Source organism: Papio anubis, chromosome 18 (assembly GCF_008728515.1).
Source record: "Papio anubis isolate 15944 chromosome 18, Panubis1.0, whole genome shotgun sequence".
Taxonomy (NCBI): domain Eukaryota; kingdom Metazoa; phylum Chordata; class Mammalia; order Primates; family Cercopithecidae; genus Papio; species Papio anubis.
The window spans coordinates 44,412,689-44,430,723 of record NC_044993.1 but is presented as its reverse complement, the minus strand read 5'-3'; the positions used below and the strand labels follow the sequence as shown (position 1 = coordinate 44,430,723).

General features: G+C 36.0%; 1 pseudogene; it reads left to right on the top strand.

Annotated features, from left to right (window-relative positions):
- Positions 1–17,097, top strand: part of LOC101010113 — a 41,437-nt pseudogene extending 24,340 nt beyond the window's left edge.
- Positions 17,098–18,035: the final 938 nt, after the last annotated feature.

Here is an 18,035-nt window from a genome sequence, read left to right as displayed (position 1 = left end):
GCACTTATTTTTGAGATGGGGTCTTGCCACATAACCCAGCCTGGTCTTCAAATCCTTTCCTGCAACAGTTCTCCAACCTCAATATACCATGTAGCTGTCATTACAGGTGTGAGCCATGATGTCTGGCTCTATTATATAGACATTTTTGTCAGGGATGGCTGACAAATTTTCTTGCTGTGGGGGAATAAGAAAATAGAGCACCTTTTCTTTTTCCATCTTACTAATGTCACTATCTCTATACATTTCTACTTTCTGTTTCCCATTTCAAATTTGCCTGCAATATTAGATTTCTTTGGACAATATGTTAGAATTTACATGTTGTGCCTGAAGTAAATGAAATAATTAGTATTACAGAATCTTTGAGGTGTCAATTTTCTTCCTGGAAACCTCTGTGGCTAGTGGCACCTTTGCCCGAGTTCTTGTCCTGCATCCAGGAAGAATAAGGTATGCAGACAAGTGAAGGGTGAAGAAAAGAAAGAGAATCTTCATTTAGTGTTAGAACAGCTCAGAGGAGACCCACCTGCTCCTTTCTGTAAGCAGGTCATCCCATCGAGTGTTCAGCTCTCAGCAGAGAGGAGGCCCTGGAAAGGGTGGATTCTCTGTGCAGGCAGGTCATTCTGAGGTCTCTGCGGGTCTCTGAAGCTGCCGGGCAGAGAAGGTAGCTCCTCTCTGCGGCTGGTCATCCCATTGTTTCTGTGTCCTCTGCCCTCTCTGGCTGAGCCCGGGGCTTTTCTGGAGCTCAGAGAGGAGAAAGTACATTCCAGTTTGTCCTTGGGTGGCCCTGGTCAGGCCTGGAGGAGGCACCAGAAGTCCCCACTTTGGTCTGCGGGTCCCTGAAGGTTGGGCTCTACAAGGGACTCTTCTTCTGCCAAGGAAACTGTCTTCCTCCTGCTGCCATTTATATGGCTCCAGGGCTTGGCTCCAACCCTGCTCTGAGCTCCCAGTGCATGGGTGCCGGGAGAGAAGAGAGGCAGCAGGAGCAGACACCTCCAAGCCAGCAGAAATGGGGGAGGGTCTTCCCAGGACCCCAACGATGTAGGCAGCAGTGATGCCCAGTCTTCTACATGGGAGGGCGGCTGTAGCTGTTCCCAGGGAGCTCCGACCCCAGCAACTTGAAAAGGGCAGAGCTCTTGCTTGTCCTTGTGGAGCAGGAGGCCCAGGTCTGCAGCCATGGGTCAGGTGGCTGCAGCTGCACCCAGGAGGCCAGATCTTGGCTTTTCCTGCCTGATCCTGTTCCCCCCCCCCCCCCCCCCACCACCACGAGCACAAGGAGGATCAGATTCACAGCCATAGTTTGGGTGGCTGCAGCCCCACCTAGGAGGGCAGGGCTCCTGCCTGCTTTGTAGAGCAGAAAGCCTGAGTCTTCAGCAGCACCCAGGGAGTTCCTGCTCTAACTCAGAAGAGGTGGCATCTCACCAGCTCCATAGAGTGTGCAACCCCAGCTGCGCCTCTGTGCTGCAGCCAGCGTAATGGCAGCAGCTACTTCCATCAGTCCCCCCTCTGAAGAGGTACATCTAACTGCCATTAGAATAGGGGCATTAAGGATGATGACCATTAACTGCTTCATACTGACATGGGGTGTTGTTTTGGGAAAACAATAGTTCTCTCTCAGAGGCCTATCCAAGGGTTTCCAGTAAAAGAGATTTATCTACTGAGGCTCTATTTGTATACCTCATTTGAAGTTTGACATTTGAAGTTTGACAGCCCATCTCTTATTTTTTCTGAGCTATAGTCAGAGATCATTGGTTGGTTCACTTCCACAATTGTCAAAAGGTACAAATAACTCAAAAGCTTCCTTGATTTTGAAAAACAAAACATAAGGATCAGCAGTGTTCCAAGCAAAAAGTCAAGAAAGATTAGTCTTCTATTCAGTTCACCCAGTCAACTCCTATTCGCAATCTCCAAAGTTAGCAGAAACCTGCACTCAAGGGTTATAATCCATTCTTTGAGGAGGATCAAAACAACAAATATCTATGAATGTTAGAATGTCCTGGGATAGTCACAGTGAAAGACATGATTGACAAAAGAAATTTAGTCACCTTTGTGATTTATGATAACCTAACACATAACTTTGATTATAATTGATAACACAAGCTCAGACATCAGAACTCTAGGAATCCCATACAATTTTTGGAACACACATTAACATTTTTCACTAAAATATAACCTGAAAATCAAACACCACCTGATCAATCCTATGTAAGTAAACATGTCAAATAATCCTGTTTACCTCTCTCTTGGATGTCCCAGGGGCCCTCTGTAGCATCAAAAAGCTAGGGGTTAGAAAAGACAATTTTGAAGCTCTAAGGGCTCAAAACACTTAATAGAAGTTCAGGTTACCTTAAGTCATCTGTTTAAATGACTCAAAGTGTTGTATTTTGTTTGTTTGTTTGTTTGTTGTAAAGCAAAAGCCTTTACTCGTCAAGAGGGAAGACCTAGTTTTTCAAACAGTCCGTTTCTTGTCTTTCCCTTCTTTTTTTGAGTGTTTATTCAAAAGTCAAAGAAAAATCTTTTTCAAGAGAAAGAAAGCCAAATTTCACGCTTGCATTAGTCTATTATTGTCAACCTCAACTTTTTAAATTAAACCTTATAGATAATTTTATTCAATCTTAACAAGTTTGACTCTGAGGTACAATTCTCTAAAAACCTTTTATAACCCTTTACAAATTTGTGTTAAAGGGTAGGTCAGTGCCTCAAGACACCCTTGTTGTGCTTTTATTCCAGTGTTCAATTTATGGAAAAACCAAATAATACCCTTTTGAATTTAGTCAATATGTTCACATACAGAATCTCTTTACAATTTTTAAAAACTTTCCATAACTTGTTTGAACCTTTAGTTGTATCTTATTTAAAACAATCCTTTAACCGTCTAAACTAGGCAAAAATTTGCATTTTCACGCCTTATATTATTTCACTAAAGACGTATTTCACTTTCCTTATGCACCTTCCTTGTAAATCTGTTTTCAGTGTTCTCAATTACATGTTATAATGGCAACTGTTAGCAATGATTAATTTTGGTGAAATATTTGGTAAGTTATTTTAGTTACGTACTTAGGTGCAGATCAGGTCTGTTTCTGGCATAGCTAGGGGCATGACATTTATCCCCAGCCCTTAAAAACCTGTAAAGCATGAAATTCGAACAACTTTAAAAATCCAAAGAAGCAGTCCATGACCTTAAAGCATTTAGCCAACCTAGTTTCTGGCTTGCATAATTTAGAATATATATCTACATTTTGAAGACATTTCTATTTTTACCAATAATTTTAAAGCTAGCTTAAGTTATACTTAATTCACATGTATTTGAAAATTGCTTACACTTATTACTTGAGTGCTCTTACTTGCAAGCTAATTTGGTAGACACAACATGTAACAGTAAGTGTCCAAAGAGACACATCTAGACATGTATACACACAAATGAAGATCTAATAGCTTGGAACCCTAGCCATGACGTGGCAATACAAGTTCGCTGGTTTTATTTTGTTTGCCCCAGTAGATAATCCAATAAAGGCTGTGAACCAAAATTTTGGGTAAAGCAGTTTCCATGGCAGTTTAATTTTTGAAGGCCGACCTCTGCAGACTCTAAAGAACACTGGGACCAAACAGCACCAAAGGAGAGCATCACATGTTAACTAGGCCATCTGCTTAGAACCACAGCACAAAAGCCTGTATATATGCAATGCCCTTCCACTTTCCCATTCAGTGGTAAACTCCAGATTCCATACAATGTTGGGGGCCAAATGGTATGGCAAATGTGAGACGAAATTCTAGGGAGGGTTTAGTACTAGACCTCAGAATTTCTGCCAGGGGTGTTCCCTTCAGAGAGGTTGAGGTCCGGAGGAACCCCTGTGGTGTCCCCTTTGGGATCCAGTCTTAGAGTGTCAGATGTCTCTGACCTTAGGTTTATGTTTTTCTTCCAGAGGCAATGGCCTACTATGAGCTTTATAAAACCACACTTCCCTATGCTAACCATTCCACTAGAGTGATAGCCATAAACTAAAAGGCATCATAGCTTTAATACTTTCAAAGTATTTGATCTAAGTGCTTGAGCCCAAAAGATTGAGACCAGCCTGGGGAACATATAAAGACCCTCTCTCTACAAAAAAATTTAAAAATAGCCATGCATGATGGTGTGCCCCTGTGGTCCCAGCAACTTGGGAGATTGATGGGACTGCATTACCTGAACCTGGGAGTTTAGGCTACAGTGAGCCATAATTGTGCCACTACACTACATCTTGGATGCCAGAGTAATACCCTGTGTGGTTTTTTTTTCTTTTTTTTTCTTTTTGAGCCACAGTTTCACTCTTGTTGCCCAGGGTGGAATGCAATGCCATGATCTCGGCTCACCACAACCTCCACCTCCTGGGATCAAGTGATTCTCCTGCCTCAGCCTCCCAAGTAGCTGGGATTACAGGCATGTGACACCACGCCTGGCTAATTTTGTATTTTTAGTAGAGACCGGGTTTCACCATGTTGCCATGCTGGTCTTGAACGCCTGACCTCAGGTGATCCACCCCCCTCAACCTCCCAAAGTGCTGGGATTACAGGCATGAGCCACCGTTCCCGCCTTATCCTGTCTTAAGAAAAAAAGCTATACACTTCAGGCATGTTAAGTTTTTCACATTGTTATGCAAAAAAGAAATTTTACATTTGTAAAACTAAAACTCAGTACCCACTAAGTAACAACTGCCCACTTTACCCTTTCTTCAGCCCTTGAGAAACATTCTTCTACTTTGTTTTTATGAATGTGACTGCTTAACATCTCTCATATAAGGGGTATCATATAGTATTCATTGTTTTGTTACTGGCTTATTTTAGGTAATATAATATTCTCAAGGTTTATCTTAAAATGTGACAAGATTTTTTTTTAGGCTAAATAATATTCCACTGTATGTGTATGTTATACTTTTTTGTGTTTGTAAGTGAAAGAACTTTTGAGTTGCTTCAGCCTTTTGGCTTTGTGAATACTGGTACAATAAACATAGATGGTCAAATATATTTTCCAGGTCTTGAGTTGCATACTTTGGATATAGATTCATAATTGAGATTGCTGTATTTGATGATACTTCCATGTTTAATTATTTGAGAAACCTAACATTTTACAGTGATGGCTGTATTTTTGTTTTCCACCAACAATCAACATGGGTTTCATTCACATTGCATCATCAATGGATTTGCTTCTTTTAAAAGATTTGTAATGGCCATTCTAATTAGTGTGAGGTGATTTTGGTTTTCATTGTAATTTTTATGCATTTCTCTACAAAGTAGTAATTTTGTATGTCCTTTCAAATGCTTCTTTCTAAAGTTTAGTTATGTGTCCATTTCTAAATCTAATTATTCAACTGTATTTTTAAATGTTGAGTTGTTTATATATTCTGAATATTAATTCCTATCACGTTAATATTTTCACCCATTTCCTAAAAGGCATCATCACTCTATTGAATGTTTTCTTTGATGTACAGAAATATTGTAGTGTAGTTAAATGTTTCTGTTCTTTTCTTTGTTGCTCAAGCATTTAATGTTGTATCTAAGAAAATGGTGCCAAGAGCAAAGTCATGTCCTTCCCTTATTTTGTTTCTAAGAGATTTATTATTTTATTATGTCTAAGTATTTTATTTAAACTCTTGTTTTTATATGGCTTAAGAAAATGATCCAACTTTATTTTATTAGTATAGGTTTCCAGTTTTCAACGTTATATTTTGACTATAAAATCAAATTATTAATCAGATTTGATAAAATATTATTTATCTTTATGGTGTGTCATGGCAACATGGTGGAAGATTATTTGATCATATACAGAAGGGTTTATTTCTGGGCTCTCTATTCTGTTCTTTCATCTGTTTATCTGTCTTTGTGTCAGTACCATATTGTTTTTGTTATTGTAGCTTTTAATATGTTTTGAACTCAGGAAGTATAATGTCTCTTTGTTCTTTTTCATGGGTATTTATTTGGCTATAGTTCATAATCAAATTTGAAAATTTCAACCAAAAGTGTTGTAAAAAGCTGCTATTGGGATATTTATAGGGATTATACTGAATTTGTGTATCACTGTAGGTTACATTAACATCTTTAAAAAGTTAAGTTTTTGACTATTGAGCAAGAATATGTTGAAGAGTATGTTTTAATTTCGTATGTTTTTTGATTTGCCAGTTTTACTTTTGCTATTTCTAGTTTCATTCAGTTTTAGTCAGAAAACACACGTGTGTTATTTTGGTCTTTGATATGGTTTGACTCTCTGTCCCCATCCAAATCTCATCTTGAATTGTACTCCCATAATTTCCACATGTTGTGGGTAGTACCTGGTGGGAGATAATTTTAATCATGGGGGCAGTTTCCCTTGTACTGTTCTCGTGGTAGTGTTTAAGTCTCAGAAGATCTGATGGTTTTATCAAGAGTTTCTGCTTTTGCATCTTCCTCATTTTCTCTTGCTGCCATCATGTAAGAAGTACCTTTCATCTCCTGCCATGATTCTGAGGCTTTTCCAGCCATGTGGAACTGTAAGTCCAATTAAAACTTTTTTTTCTTCCCTGTTCATGGTAGGTCTTTATCAGCAGTGTAAAAACAGATTAATACAGTCTCCTTAAGTTTATTTGTTGTTGTTGTTTTGAGACACATTTTCCTCTGTTGCCCAGGTCAGAGTGCAATGGCATTATTTTGACTCACTGCAGCCTCAGCTTCCTGGGCTCAAGTGATCCTTCCCACCTGTCTCCCAAGTAGCTGGGACTACAGCTGCACTTAACCAGTATTCTTAAATGTAATAAGACTCGTTACGTGTCCTAACAGAATATACCAGGTGCAAATAAGAATATTGTGTATTCTCTTGCTTTTGACTGGAAAGTTTTGTACATGTCTGTTAAGCCTACATGGTCTATGATATGGTATGGATGTCCATGTTCTCCGGACTTCATGCTGCATTATAATCCTCAGTGTTGGACGTGGAACCTGGTGAGAGCTGTTTGGGTCGTGGTCATAGGGGTAAATTCCTCATGAATGGCTTGACACCATCCTTTTGGTAATCGATAAGTTCGCACTTCATTGATTCAAGTGAGAGCTGTTTCCTTAAAAGAACGTGGCTACTTCACTCACACTTGCTCCGTCTCTTATCATGTGATATATCCAGTTATTCTTTGCCTGCTAGCATTATTGTTAGCTTCCTGAGATCCTCACCAAAGCTGATGCTGGCACACACTTCTTGTACAGTCTGCTTAGTTGACCGCCAAGTAAACTCTTTTTTCTTTATAAATGATCCACTTTCAGGTGTTCCTCTATATGCAAAGTAATTAATACAGTCTATAATGTTGTCTGAGTTTTCTGTTTTCTTACTGAATTTTCATCTGAATGTTCTAATTATTGAAAATGAGATCTTGATGTCTACAATTATTATGTTCCTATGTAGTTTTTTCTTCACTTAACATTTGCTTAATATATTTTAAAGCCCTGATGTTACATATAGATAGATAAATGTAATAGTTTTAGATTCCTGGTAACTTGACCCATTTTGCCATTATATAAGTCTTTGTCTCATGCTAGTACTTGACTTAAAGCATATAATGTCTAATATAATTATGACCACCTAAACAAATTGTGCTTACTATTAGCATGAAATATAAATTTTTTCCACTGTTACTTTCAGCCTGTTTGACTCAATGCTAAAATAAGTCTCTTGTAGGCACCATATTGTATGCATTTTTTTAAACACTCAGGCATTTATTCCTATTTCTTTTTATAATTTAATTAATTTATTTGTTCATTTATTTTTGAGATAGGGTATCACTCTGTCAACCAGACTGGTTTACAGTGGTGTGATCATGGCTCACTGCAGCCTCAATCTCTGAAACTTTTATGACCTCTCATTTCAGTCTCTGAAGTAGCTGGGTTACAAGTATATGCCATCACAAGCAGCCAGTTTTTTTGTTTCGTTTTGGTATTTTTTGTAGAGACAGGGTTTTTTCTTGTTGCTCAGGCTAGTCTTGGACTGCGGGGATCAAATGTTCGGTCCATGTCCTACTTCCAAAGTCCTGAGATTACATTTCTTTTTATTAAGTGGTTTAATTTATATTTTAAATAATTGCTTAAAAAATGGAGTAACTGTTACCAGTTTTATTATCACTGTTTTACGTATTTTTTTGTAGATATGTTTCCTCATTTCCTGTTTTGCTGCCTTAATTTTTATTTTTATTTTGCAGTGGTTTTGATTTTTTAATTTTGTTTTGCATATTTTTAATGAACATTTTGTAATCTTAAAATATGGAGATTATATAACACATCTTAAAGTTACAATAATATATTTTAATCTCATAACAACTTCAACTGAATACAAAAACTATACTTCTGTATGTATTTTCCAGTGTTATTGATATTAAAATTATTTTATATTGTGTACCTAGTAACAGATTTATGCAGATTTATATTTTGTTTATTGTATTCTATACAACCTTAAGAGTTTTATGCACCATCATTATGATAGTAAAGAATTCTATATGTCTTTATATTTACACTTAGTGGAGAGCTTTAAATTTGTATGTGGTTTTATAATACTGTTCAGTATTTTATTTTTCAGCAAATTGACTCATTTTAGCATTTCTTTTTTTTATATTGCAGTTTCACTGTGTTGCTAAGTCTGATCTTGAACTCCTGGTCTCAAGTGATCTCACTGCCGTGGTCACCTAAAGCTGTAGAATTATAAGCATGAGCTACTGTGCCTGTCCACCATGTAGCATGTTTTGTAGAACTATGGTAGTAATAATGAACACGCTCACCTTTTATTTTGGAAAGTATTTATTCATATCCTCTTTTTGAAGTAAAGTAATTTAGAATCAATAATTAGTGCTAAGAATTTTTTTTATTGCATCAAAATTTGGGAAGTTGTTTGACATTTTTATCTCCAAGTAACCTCTATATTACTTTTTCCGTATAGTCTTCTAAGATTCCTTTTGTGAATATATTGATCTACTTGATGGTGTCCAATCAGTTTTACATTCCATTTATAATTTTGTTTGACAGTTGCATTTTTGTATTGTATATTTTAGGGTACGCCACCTCACACCAGTTAATTGTGGTTTGATTAGTTTATAATTGTGTATGACAATATTTAACTCTTTATAATTGAAGACAGTATGGAGGAAAAATCAAATACGTATCAGCCATATGTCTATTGTCAATATAATTACCTCTTTTTTTGCCTGGATAAATATTATCCCTGTACTTTTTTATGACTACTATATTTGTTGTGTAGGTTTATTGTGGATGATTATTTAACCCTAAGTGAGTAGTCATAAAACTTTTTCTAATTTCAACACCCATCTGTGAATCTGTATTATTTTTGTGTGGGCGCAAATCTTTTTTATTATTTATTTATTTATTTACTTATTTTGAGATGAACTCTTGCTCTGTCACCAGGCTGGAGTTCAGTGGTGCAATCTTGGTTCATGGTAACCTCTGCCTCCTGGGTTCAAGCGATTCCACTGCCTCAGCCTCCAGAGTAGCTGGAACTACAAGCGTGCACCACCACACCCAGCTAATTCTTTGTATTTTAGTAGAGATGGGGTTTCACCATGTTGGGCAGGATGGTCTTGATCTCCTGACCTCGTCATCCGCCACCTCGGCCTCCCAATGTGCTGGGATTATAGATGTGAGCCGCTGCTCCCAACCGGGAGAAAATGTTAGATTTGAAGATAATTTTAAAACTATCACATATCTGAATCTATTCTAGATATTGTTCATTTTTACTTGTCAGAAACACACAACAAAATTTATAATACAGTATTATTAAATATTCATTTTGGTCATGTTAATTACATTGACATTATTATGCTACATATTGCTAGAATGTTTTTATCTCGCAAAGCCAAATCTCAATATACATGACACAACATGAATTTTTCTAATTTCTTGGCACTTTTCAAACACCACTCTGTTTTCTGTTTCTGAGAGTGTGGCTACTTTATGTATTTTATACAGTCTCTGTCTCTTTGAGGCTGGCTCATTTCTTTTGCATAATGTCATTAACATTTATCTTTATAGTTACAATATTTTCTGGTTTTTGAAAACTGAGTGAAATTCCAGTATTTTCAAATTATACCTACTGAATGATTTTGGTGACAGAAATTTGCATTACTTCAAGAATGCCATGTGAAATTCCAAAAGCATTGCATCAAATTTGTCGACTACATTGAGCGGTATGGACATCTTCATAATATTAATTATTTCAGCCTTTCAACAACAGCATGTTAAAGAGTTTGTTGTTTAATTTGTATATATTTGTGAAATTTTCAGTTTTTTTATGGTGTTATACTCTCATTCTATTTTGATGATAGTACTTTTTTAAAATTCAGTTTTAAAAATTTTGTCAGGACTCTTTTTTGACCTAAGAAGTGGTCTATCAAGGACAGTGTTGTATGAGATATTGAGATGAGTGTATCCTGATACTGTTGAGCAGTGTTCTCTATACCTCTGTTAGGAATAATTGTTTTATACTGCCTTCAAGTCCTCTGTTTCTTTACTAATGTGTCTTGTTTCATTTTTATTATAGATATGGGATATTGAAGTATCCTAATATATGCTCTGTGATTCTTTAGTTTTGTCAATATTTGCTTTATATACTTCGAACCTTAATGTGAGATGTACACATACACAAATGTACATAAAAATTTGTCATAGGTTCCCAGTGAATGAATCTATTATTACTTAGTATCTTTCTTTGTAGCTTCGGAGTTTGGAGTTCAAGTGAATTTTATAAAATATGAGAGTTTTTGACTTAAGATATAGCTTGTGTATTATTTTGAGCTGTTCTACCATTTTGTTAATATTTTTATGGACATCTACTTCTATTTGGTGCTCTCAGGTTTTTTTTTTTGTCATTAAATCTGAAATGACTTGTAGAAAGGCAAGTTGGGTCTTCGTTTTTAAAATATGTTGTATAAATCTCTATTGAAAGTATGTCTCTTGATTGAAAAGTTATGTGTGTGTGTGTGTATATATGTATAATTAAATAGACTAATGCTATTTTACTCTTTTATTTGATTCTTGTATCTTTGTTTCTCATTTCCTGTCTTTCTGGTCTTTGTGTCTTTTTAATTTCTGTATTAATATGTTTTTACTTTCTTATTTTCTTTTGTGTATCTATACAGATATTTTCTTTGTGGTACCTTGTGGTTTACATAAAACCTCTGAAAGATACAACAATATACTTTAATCTAGTAAAAAATTAACTTCAGTTGCAAAGAAATATTCCTCATTACATTTGCTCTCACTTGTTATTTATGTTGCTAATTATATCTCTTTATGTTGTACATTCATTAACAGATGTTTATAAAAATTTCTATGCTTTTGTCTTTAAATTTTTAAACAATAATTTAAAATGTTTTTTGCACCTTTATGATAATGTTATGGAATTCTATTTTTGTGGATGTGCATATCTTTCCCAGAATGATGTGTTCTCGTATAATTAGGTACTGTTTTCTTGCATCATGTTATTTTCAGTGAAAGGAACTCTTTTTATCATCTTTGATATGTAGGTCACATGCAGTGCCAATATACTTTCTCAGAATTTGGTTATTTTGGAATGTTTTTTTCTTTTTATTTGGTAGAACAGTTTTGTTGTTGGTATAATTCTCCCTTGACATATTTTTTTCAGGACTTAGACTATAGCACATAGTTCCCTTCTGGCCTGCAAATTTTTTATTGGCAAATTCACTGTTTATCTCATAAGACTATGCTTGTAAATAACACATCACTTTTCTCTTGTAGCCCCCAAGATTTTCTTTTTGTCTGTGACTTTTGAAATTGTGTTCATATATATGTTTGTTATAAATATCTTTATGCATATCCTAGTTTGTTGAGCTTCTACATTTTTACATTGTTTTTTTCTTCCAGGATTTTTTTTTTTGTTGTTGTTGACCAAATCTTGCTCTGTCATCCAGGCTGGAGTGCAGTGGCATGATCTCGGCTCACTGCAACCTGTGCTTCCTGGGTTCAAGCAATTCTCCTGTCTCAGCCTCCTGTGTAGCTGGAATTACAGGCGCACACCACCATGTCTAGCTAATTTTTATACTTTTAGTTGAGATGGGGTTTCACTATGTTGGTCAGGTTGGTCTCGAACTCCTGACCTCATGATCTGCCTGCCTCAGCCTCCCAAAGTGCTGAGATTACAGGCGTGAGCCACTGCACCTGGCCTCTTCTAGAATTTTTAGTTATTATTTCTTTTTGTACTTTTTACCTCTACAATTTTTTGATGTTTTAATGTTTTTGTTGTTCCATTTTTTATAGTTGTCTGTTTTCCTATTTCACTCAATATTATTTAATTTGAAATTAATTTATGCATCTTCATTTTTTATGGTTGCTTTCTGAACATTTTATAATTTTTATATGGGGCTATGTTGTAATATTTTGTATGCATTGTATTCTTTGAGACTTGGACATTTTAAAAGAGCTATCTGTCACAGTCTTTATGATGTAGCTTATTTTCTGGCATAGCCTGAAACCAATAGTTTTAGCTAGAGATTCTGGGAATCTCTCAAACATGTTCTTAGAATGTGTCTTGTCTGAAATTTTGTGTTCATTTTTTAGTTAAAAACATTTATTAGTGTTTCTTCTTAATGGCCAGTCGTCATTTTCTACATGTGTTTTCTCTCTGTAGTACTGCAGTCTGTCTAATGTTGTAGCATTTACCTTTGATCTTAGCAGACTCCAAACTGTCATTCTAAAGAATACCACTGTAGTTGTCTGTTCTCATGCTGCTAATAAAGACATACTGAAGACTGGGTAATTTAAAAAGAAAAAAGCTTTAGTGGACTCACTGTTCCATGTAAGTGGGGAGGCCTATCGTGGCAGAAAATAAAGGAAAATCAAAGTGACATCTTGCATGGTAGCAGACAGAGAAAGGGCATGTGCAGAGGAACTCTCCTTTATAAAAACTATCAGATTTTGTGAGACTTGTTAACTATCACAAGAACTGCATAGGAAATACCTGGCCCCATAATTCACCTATTACCTCCCACCAGGTTTCTCCCACAACTCAAGAGAATTATGGGAGCTGCAATTCAAAATGAGGTTTAAATGGGGACGCAGAACCAAACCATATTAGCCACCACTTCCTTTAGTACTTAATGCCATGGGAGACAGAAACCAGTGTGTGAAAAGCCAGAAATAGACATGTATGTATCACTATTATTCTAGGTTTTTTTTGTTTTGAAAAAAAAACAGGTGTTGGCAATTTACTTCTAAAGGCGCACTATATTATGTTTGGGGAGCAGGAAGAGCTTTGTTGGATAAATGTTACAGGCTTTTCCTTCTATGTGACTCTGCATTGTGCTCACCTAGGATACTGCACACAAGTAACTTATTTATAAATCTTTCACAAATTTATTTTGTTCAGTGTGTTTTTGTTGAATTTACATGTGTATGAAGGAATTTAGAGTCTGTGGTCCTTTTCTATGCCATCTTGCTTATGTAGTTTGTATAATTTTATAGTTTAGATATATAGAGTATACAAATCTTAGTGTAGCAAGTGGAGTAATTTGTTATTTTTATTTTTTTTCAGTTATGTGTTCTTATTTTGCCCAAGACCTTTGGCCAGAGCAGAACGTAAAAAATTCATTTCAAAAAGTGATACTGAGAAGATAATTGAAAACGCGGGAGATGAGAAATCGTACCACTCAAGAAAAAGACTGTAAAAAGCATGGATGATTGTAGCGTAATGAAAGAGTTTATGAGAAACTTAACAAATGTTTGACAGCTACCCAGAGCAAAACATTTCTATGTTATAAATCTGTAAAAGTTGTTTATAAATTTTCAAATTCAAATAGATGTAAGACAAGACATCCTAAAAAGAAACCTTTTAAATGTAGCAAATGTGACAAATCATTTTGCATGCTTTTACATCTAATTCAACATAAAATAATTCATACTAGAGTGAATTCCTACAAATGTGAAGAATGTGGCAAAGCCTTTAACCGGTCCTCATACCTTACTACACATAAGATAATTCATACTGGAGAGAAACCATACAAATGTGAAGAATGTGGCAAGGCTTTTAACCACCCATCAACCTTTAGTAAACATAAGAGAATTCATAGTGGAGATATACCCTACCAATGTGAAAGAACGGAAAAGCTTTTGCTGGAAGTTATCAAACCTTAATAACCATAAGAGAATTCATACTGGAGAGAAACCCTACAAATGTGAAGAATGTGGATAAGCTTTTAATCACTCCTCAACCCTTAGGAAACATAAGATAATCCATAGTGGAGAAAAAGCCTACAAATGTGAAGAATGTGGCAAAGCTTTTAATCGCTTCTCAATCCTTAGGAAACATAAGATAATCCACAGTGGAGAAAAACCCTACAAATGTGAAGAATGTGGCAAGGCTTTTAATCACCCATCAACATGTCGTAAACACAAGAGAATTCATAGTGAAGATAAACCCTACAAATGTGAAGAATGTGGAAAAGCTTTTAAGCAGTTATCAAACCTTAATAACCATAAGAGAATTCATACTGGAGAGAAACCTTTCAAATGTGAAGAATGTGTCAAAGCTTTTAACCAGCTATCAACCCTTACTAAACATAAGAGAATTCATACTGGAGAGAAACCCTACAAATGTGAAGAATGTGGGAAAGCTTTTAAGCAGTTATCAACCCTTACCAAACATAAGAGAATTCATAGTGGAGAGAAACCCTTCAAATGTGAAGAATGTGGCAAAGGCCTTTGTGACTCCTCATCCCTTACTATATATAAGAGAATTCATAGTGGAGGAAAATCCTACAAATGTGAAGAATGTGGCAAAGGCTTTTGCAACTCCTCATCCCTTACTACACATGAGGGAATTCATAGTGGGGAAAAACCCTACAAATGTGAAGAATGTGGCAAAACTTTTAACCACCCATCAACTCTTAGTAAACATAAGAGAATTCATAGTGGAGATAAACCTTACAAAATATGGAAAAGCTTTTAAGCAGTTGTCAAACCTTAATAACCATAAGGGAATTCATACTGGAGAGAAACCCTTCAAATGTGAAGAATGTGGCAAAGCTTTTAAGCAGCTATTAACCCTCACTAAACATAAGAGAATTCATACTGGAGAGAAACCCTACAAATGTGAAGCATGTGGGAAAGCTTTTAAGCAGTCATCAACCCTTACCAAACATAAGAGGATTCATAGTGGAGAGAAACCCTTCAAACGTGAAGAATGTGACAAAGCTTTTAACCAGTTTTCAAACCTTACCACACATAAGAGAATTCGTAATGGAGCAAAGTCCTTCAAATGTGAAGAATGTTGCAAAGCTTTTAACCAGTTTTATAAACTTACTGTACATAAGAGAATTCATACTGGAGAGAAACCCTACAAATGTGAAGAATGTGGAAAAGCTTTTAATCACTCCTCAATCCTTGGGAAACATAAGATAATCCATAGTGGGGAAAAACCCTACAAATGTGAAGAGTGTGGCAAAGCTTTTAATCGCTCATCAATCCTTAGGAAACATAAGGTAATCCACAGTGGAGAAAAACCCTACAAATGTGAAGAATGTGGCAAGGCTTTTAATCACCCATCAACCCTTAGTAAACATAAGAGAATTCATAGTGGAGATAAACCCTACAAATGTGAAGAATGTGGAAAAGCTTTCAAGCAGTTATCAAACCTTAATAGCCATAAGAGAATTCATACTGGAGAGAAGCCCTTCAAATGTGAAACATGTGGCAAAGCTTTTAACCAGCTATCAACCCTTACTAAACATAAGAGAATTCATACTGGAGAGAAACCCTACAAATGTGAAGAATGTGGGAAAGCTTTTAAGCAGTCATCAACCGTTACCAAACATAAGAGAATTCATAGTGGAGAGAAACCGTTCAAATGTGAAGAATGTGGCAAAGGCTTTTGTGATTCCTCATCCCTTATGACACATAAGAGAATTCATAGTGGAGAGAAACCCTTCAAATGTGAAGAATGTGGCAAAGGCCTTTGTGACTCCTCATCCCTTGCGACACACAAGAGAATTCATAGTGGAGAGAAACCCTTCAAATGTGAAGAATGTGGCAATGGCTTTTGTGACTCCTCATCCTTTACTACACATAAGAGAATTCATAGTGGAGAGAAACCCTTGAAATGTGAAGAATGTGGCAAAAGCTTTTGTGACTCCTCATCCCTTACTACACATAAGAGAATTCATAGTGGATAAAAACCTTTCAAATGTGAAGAATATGGCAAAGCTTTTAACCACCCATCAACCCTTACTAAACATAACTCATAGTGGAGATACACCCTTCAAATGTGAAGAATGTGGCAAACCTTTCAACCAGCCATCAAACTTTAGTATACATAAGAGCCTTCATACTGTAGAGAAGGCTTACAAATGTGAAGAATGTGGAAAATCTTATTAACTGTTTCTCAAACTTTACTAGACATAAGATAATTCATACTGGAGAGCAACCCTACATATGGGAAGAATGTGGCAAAGCCTTTAACTGGTCCTCAATCCTTATTACACATAAGGCAATTCGTACTGCAGAGAAACCCTACAAATGTGAACAGTAAGGAAAGGCTTTGGTGTATTCTTAGCCTTTACTTAAGAATTCATGCTAAAGAGCAACTCTATACAAATCTGAAGAATGTGGCAAAGGCTTTTGTGAATCCTCAGCCAGCCCTTGGTAAACATAAAATAACTCATATTGAAGCATGTAGGAAAGCTTTTTGTCAGTACTCAACTCTTACTAACCATAAGCGACTTCACACTGAAGAGAAATCCTACACTTGTGATGAATGTGGAAAAGTTTTTAACTGGTCCTTAAACCTTACAAAACATGAGATAATGCATAATGAATGGAAACTCTACTAATGGTAGTGTGGCAAAGCCTTTAGTGTATTATTAACCTTTACTAAACATAAGGTAATTCATACTGGAGAGAATTCCAACAAATATGAAAAATGTGATGAAGATTTTAACAAGTTCTCAACACTTACTACACACAATTCATACTGGAGAGAAACCCTACTAGCACAAAGAATGTGGCAAAGCCTTTTACGAGTCCTCAGTTCATAGCAGACATAAAATAATTTATATTGCAGAAAAACTCTATGAACCCAAAAGATGGGACAATGCTTTTAACAACACGTCAAACCTTTTTTTTTTTTTTTTTTTTTTTTTTTGATGGCGTCTCACTCTGTCACCCAGGCTGGAGTGCAGTAGCATGTTCTCAGCTCACTGCAAGCTCCGCCTCCCGAGTTCATGCCATTCTCCTGCCTCAGCCTCACGAGTAGCTGGGACTACAGGCGCCTGCCACCATGCCCGGCTAATTTTTTGCATTTATTAGAGATGGGGTTTCACCATGTTTGCCAGGATGGTCTCTATCTCCTGACCTCATAATCCACCTGCCTTGGCTTCCCAAAGTCCTGAGATTGCAAGCATGAGCCACTGTACCCAGCCCACCTCAAACTTTTGGAAATATGTTCCCAGACCCCAGAAATGTGAAGAATATGTCAAAGACTTTAAATGGTTGTCAGTCTTGATTGTAGGTAAGATACTTCATACTGTAGAAAACTACATATGTGAAGAATGTAACAAAACTTTTAGTGCTCACATTTTATTGCACAAGAAAGCATTTATACTTGAGAAAAAAACTGTAGAATTATAAAGAATGTGGAAAAGCCATTGATATCTACTCATATCTTAACCTCCAAGAACTCAATAAAAGCATTGTAAGTGTAATTACTGGCAAAATATCTTTCAGAAAATATAAACCGTTAAAGTGAAGAAGAGTATTCATTCTGAAGACAAACATTACAAATGTACAGGGGGTTGTAGTATGATTACTTGTGTCATAGACATTATTGTACAGATTTTGTATTAGAGGAAAACCCTGAAACAGTTTCTCAAACCTTGTTCAACATAAGGGAATTTATATTGGAGAAAAACCTAATAAATGTAATGATTTTGAATGAAGAATTGTTAAAAAATGACAGCGAAAAAAACACCAGAGTTGATAGTAAAATATATTTTTACAGATGCAGTAAATATGAAAAAGACATTTACTTCAAAATTAGG